Source organism: Electrophorus electricus, chromosome 16 (assembly GCF_013358815.1).
Source record: "Electrophorus electricus isolate fEleEle1 chromosome 16, fEleEle1.pri, whole genome shotgun sequence".
Lineage (NCBI taxonomy): Eukaryota > Metazoa > Chordata > Actinopteri > Gymnotiformes > Gymnotidae > Electrophorus > Electrophorus electricus.
The window spans coordinates 3,601,030-3,607,029 of record NC_049550.1 but is presented as its reverse complement, the minus strand read 5'-3'; the positions used below and the strand labels follow the sequence as shown (position 1 = coordinate 3,607,029).

General features: G+C 43.8%; 1 pseudogene; it reads left to right on the top strand.

The window, feature by feature from the left end:
• Window positions 1–596: 596 nt before the first annotated feature.
• The window catches only part of LOC118242747, a 69,673-nt pseudogene continuing 64,269 nt past the window's right edge, over window positions 597–6,000 (top strand).

Below are 6,000 nucleotides of genomic sequence, written 5' to 3'. Positions count from 1 at the left end.
GCAGAAGCGGGAGCAGGAACAAAACCCACAACAGAAACAGACCAAGGACGAAAAAAGAGCCAGGAGGGAGGCCAAGAAGACACAACAAAAGATGACAAACAACGAGGTACAACCGAAGGCACGAAAGGTCGAAGAAAACAAAAATACAAAACAGACTAGGCAAGGGACAAAAGTACGGGAACAAAAACAGACACATGGACGGGCACAGGGACAGAAACAAAGGCAGACACAGAAACTGGAACAGGCACAGAAATGGGCAAAGGGACAGACAACATAACATGAGCAAAAACAAAACCAGGCAACGGAGAAGGCAAAAACAACAGCGCAGCAGGAGCAGGCAACAATGGAGACGCAGGAGGCACATGTGAACAGGAGACACCGGCCAGGGTGGGATGGGCGGGAACCCAGGGGCAGAGGTAGCAGGAGACACAGGCCAGGGTGGGATGGGCGGGAACCCAGGGGCAGAGGTAGCAGGAGACACAGGCCAGGGTGGGATGGGCGGGAACCCAGGGGCAGAGGTAGCAGGAGACACAGGCCAGGGTGGGATGGGCGGGAACCCAGGGGCAGAGGTAGCATGAGACACAGGCCAGGGTGGGATGGGTGGGAACCCAGGGGCAGAGGTAGCAGGAGACACAGGCCAGGGTGGGATGGGCGGGAACCCAGGGGCAGAGGTAGTAGGAGACACAGGCCAGGGCGGAACAGGCAGGGAACATGAAGTCTGGGAGTCAGAAGGCAGGTCCAAGGACTTGGAGGAGACCGGTGATGAATCCAGGGTGCTGGGAGGTGTGGCTATGGCATTCAGCAGTGGGTCCAGGGGCACAGCTGCAACATTCAGTGGCACGTTAGCCACTGCATCTAGATTTATTGTGAATCTCCCAGATTTATCATTTGTGACTAGGATACCCTCAAAACCCATGGAACTCGATTAAAGAACTGAATCTATTAGAATCAATATTCCACTGCACACTGCTCCCCTTAAGAATAAAAAATTAGGGACAAAAAATTAGTACCTTGGTATAATGATCATGTTTGCAATTTAAAACAAAACACTCAAAAAAATAGAACGTAATTGATGCCACAGTAAGCTTGTAGTCTTCCAGCTTGCATGGAAGGAGAGCCTTCTCATTTATAGAAACACGCTTATTACCGCTCAAACAGCTTCTCTCTCGACCCTAACAGAAATTATTTTTTTGGTTAAAACACTATTTGCAATTATTTATGTTTTTTAAAAAAGTGTACAAAATTACCTATAAAAACAGATTTCCAGTGCCAACCAAGACATTTTGGATAATTGACTGTAAATGTTTGGCAGGCTATTAGCTACAGATATACAGCAAGCTACCCCCTAAGTGCACATCCAGTTTACTTGTTCACTTTAAGACTAGTTATCTGAAATTATATAGCACAATGATCAATGACTGCAGATGAATTAGACACTTGGGCCAAGATATTCATTCACATCCAGGTTTATTTTTCCATCATTTAGGTTCCATTTGAGCTCATCTAATACAGAAAAAATGTTTCTTGTATATATTGTCCTGTGTGTAGTTAGACACTCTTGGTAGGGAGTGGCTGCCATTTTGTTTGGGTGTGGGTTGATCTCTGTTTATAACAGTATAGTCATTGTATGTTTCTTTTTGTTAACCTAGTCACTTAGCCTAGTCTTTTTGTTTGTTGTGTTTGCTTGGGATGCTCCTGATGCTATTGCATGAGTTGCTTGCCTTTCAACACCAAAACTTGTAAATACACTTGACCTTTTGCTGTCAACATTTGTCTTGTTTGCATTCCATTACTAATTTCTATCACTGTTACACTCAAACCCCATGTTACAGCCTCCCAGCCTAGAGGGTCTTGCATGGTATCATAGCTGTTCCCAGGACTGCACTCTTCTAGACAGAGATCTCAAATGTTCCTGGGATCTCCTGGAGCCATTCTGCCAGTTTGAGGGACACAGCTCCTAGTACTCCACAAGACCACTGTTGCCTTCACCTTCCATATCTTTTCTAGCTCTCCTCTCAGCTCTTGATATTTCTTGAGCTTTTTCCTTGGTCTGGAGGTCTATTGCTATGGCCCTGTTCTGCTGTTTATCCACCACCAATATGTCTGGTTGGTCAGTCAATACCATTTTGTCTGTCTGTAGCATAGTCATTCTCCATCACCTTTGGGGGTGTATCCCACTTTGACATTTGAACTTTCATCTTATACTTGGCACAGATGTTTCTGTATACTACGCCAGCCTCTTGGTTATGGTGTTCCATGTATGTGCTGAATGCTTGCATCCCACTGTTATGTGCTGGATTGTCTCAGCCTGCATCTGGTGTCCTGCCTGGTGTGGTAGACCCCAGACTCTATTGATTTCAAACTCAGAGCTATTTCCTGTGCTGTCAGGATTAGTGCCTCTGTACTGTTAATCCAACCTTTTCCAGCCATTGGTAAGATTTATCCATTTCTTCCCCTATTTGCCAGTGGTGCATACCATGCACAGATTTATCCTCCCATGATGCTGTAGTTCCTGCTCCTCCTCATTTCCTTCATTCTGGAAAGTAGCTCTAATGCTCACTAGTCCTTGGCCCCCTCCTTCTGCTTACCATATAGTCTGAGTGCTAGATTTGGGATGAAATATCCAGCATTTCATGCATTGTGAGGACTTTCTTTGTCTTGATGTCAGTGGCTTTTATTTCCTCCTTAGGACAGCTTATTTTGCTAGTGAGGTATTTGATGACAGGCAGAGCATAGGTGTTGATGGTTCTGATCTTTTTTCTCCCATTCAGCTGACTTCTCAGGACTTGCCTCATTCTTTGTAGGTATTTGGCTGTAGCTGCTTTCATTGTGGTCTCTTCATATTTCCCATTTGCCTGTGGGATTCCATGGTACTTCTAGCTGCCCTCAACACCTGTGATATTACCTTCTGGTAGTACACTCCCCTCTGCTCTAGCTACATTTTCTCTCTTTGCCACCATCCAACCACACTTATCCTTTCACAGTGACATTCCAATGTCATTGCTGTATATCCTGGTAAAATGTATTATTGAGTCAATCTCTCATTCACTTCTGGCATACAGCTTGATGTCAGCAATGTAGAGGAGGTGGCTGCTGGTTGCTCCATTCCATAGCCAGTATCTGTAGCCACTCTTGGTGATCTCACTGAGGGGGTTCTGGCAGGGACAGGGTATCTCCTTAGTAAATCCCATACTTGATGGTGACTTATGTTATTGGCCTGTAGTTGGCCTCTAGAGTTGTCTATCACAGCCTTGTTGAGTATGTGATGAAGGCTTTTAGAGTCCTGTTGATGTTATAAAGCCTCAAGCATTCCAGGATCCATGTGTTGGGTATTGAATCATAGGCTTTCTTGTAGTCGATCCAGGCGGTACATAAATTGGTCTGTCTGGTCTAACAATCTCATGATGGTGCTTGGCTCCTCTGGCATACTTGCCAATACCTTTCTGGGCCCCGCCAAGTATTGAGCTATGTGCCTACTCATCTTAGGAGCTTCCATGTTGTGCAGATGCAGGTTAACGGCCAGTAGTTGGATGGAACGTCCCCTTTCTTGGGTTCTTCAGGATCAATTCAGTCTGCCATTTAGTTAACCATTTGGGATGTGTTCCATCTATTATCAGCTGGTTCATTTGTGCTTTGTGCTGTCAGGTGCTCATAGAGAGTGGTCAGCTTATTCAGCCAGTAGGTGTGGATGATGTGAGGGCCATAGTCTGTCCATCTCTTTAGGCTTGAGACCCTTTCTTGGACATCTGCTAGTGTGAATCCTGGATTCTGTTCAGAGAGCTTGCTGTGGTCTGCTATCAGGTTCACTAACCACTGGGCATTGTTGTGCTTTGCCTCCTTCTCCCATATGCTTTTTCCAGTATTTTGGTGGGTCTGTTCTTATGCTGTTACCCTGCAACTGAGAGTACTTTGGATGACTCATAGAAAAGCATCCAGTTTATTTTCCTGGTTTCTGCTTCTCTTGTGTACCTCTTCAGGCAGGCAGTCAGAGATGTTAAGCTTTGCTTTGCAGTCTCCAAGGCCTCAGGGATAGATGGCTTATTGTACTTCTCAGGTACCTTTATGCCTTTCTGCATTTCTGATAGCTGGCTGATTTCTCTACACGTGGCCTTTTATCTTGGCCTCCAGCCTCCTTCTCCATGGAGGATACTCCTTGATGTTCATCTTGTAGCCAACAACCTTAAAATGTTAATGTACCATCCCAGTCGAGTGCTGATCCTACAGTTTGCACCTGACTAATTCATACGCACCGGTGCTGACGAATGCGTGGCATTCCTGTGCTACAGGATGGAAACAAATTAAGTATCACTTTTTTGCTGTGCCATATCAGCTTGTTGCTTTCAGTAGTGGTCACAGTAGTGATTGTCTGTAGTGCTGCATTCACATCTTCCAGCAGCCTTTCAGGTACTTCACTTGGATTTGGTAATTTTCTATGGGTTCATCCTGGTATCATCTTGCCATAATATTTGTAATATGTACCTCAATCAATCTCAGATAGACAGATGGACATACAATTACACATTCTTATTAAATATCTTGGCTAAAACAACCTTGAATGCCCATACCATTTGGCATTCTCCCAAAATGTGGTTTCCTGTCACAAAGCTCAACACCAGAGCTGCTGCCATGAGATTGAATATCATGGCTAAGCTGGACAGACTATCAAGATGTAAAAAAAACAAAAAACAAAAAAACACAAATCCAAGTGAAGTACCTGAAAGGCTACTGAAAGATGTGAATGCTGCACTATAGAAAACCACCACTGAAAACAAGCTGATATATCACACAGCAACAGTGATTAAGGTGGTTGGCTACAAGATGAACATCATCAAGCAGTATCCTCCATGGAGACCACATGTAGAGAAGGCAGCCAGCTATCAGAAATGCAGAAAGGCATGGTGAAGGTCCCTGAGAAGTACAACAAGAGATGGCAGTCTCCATCCCTCAGGCCTTAGAGACTGCCAAGCAAAGCTTAACATCTCTGACTGCTTGCCTGAAGAGGTACACAAGGGGAAGTAGAAACCAGGAAAATAAACAAGATGTTCTCCCATGAGTCATCCAAAGTACTCTCGGTGGTAGGCTAATAACATAAGAACAAACCCACCACCAGAATACTGAAATAACCTGCATCTGCACATCATGGAAGCTCCTACGATGAGTAGGCACATGGATCAATACAGGAGTGGGGCCCAGAAAGGGATTGGCAAGAATGCCAGAGGAGCCAAGCACATTAATTTGAAATGAGAATATTTGGCATGAGATTCGTCTGGGGGTATGACTGTATGAGACAATTTAATAAATGTATTATATGAAAAATAAAATAATTGTACAGTGAGTCATAACACCAGATCTCCTATCAGACTACAACACCCAGCAACTGGTTCTTCTCCCTGCCAACAACTCCACCAATCAGAGATGCTTAATCAGATCAGCATCACCAGAGTATTGAACTCACCTGTAGATCATTAGTATCAGTGTATTATAAGACTGAGAACTACCGTTCACTGCAAAGTATTGCTGTAAGTTTTCTGAAAGCGTACCGAGCGTTATTTCTTGATTGGATTATTGTGTACCGTACCTTGAGTTGTTTTTTTCCGATATTGAATTTTTGCCTGCTGCCTTTTTTGGATATTCTGTCTGGTTTGTTTGCGCTATTCTGTTTTTTTGACTCAGACTGTTTGATTCTTTATGATTTGGATTCTCCCATTACATTTTCATTTGATCATAATTCTGCATTCTTCTACTCTTGGATTAAGAATAAAGACACCTACTATTTCATTTCCGCAAGCGTCTGATTTTGATCACCACCTAACACAGTGTAATAATCCCCACACTTAACTGAACAGATGGGCACTGCTGTGTGGTATGTTGTATGGAATCTTAAGATTATACCACAAGTCAAGTCTCCTTGATGGACAAATATTACCCTTATGCAAAAACCTGTAAAAACTACGAATATTCACAGAAGCAAAACTTAATTTAATATGTGGAAAAGAAGTA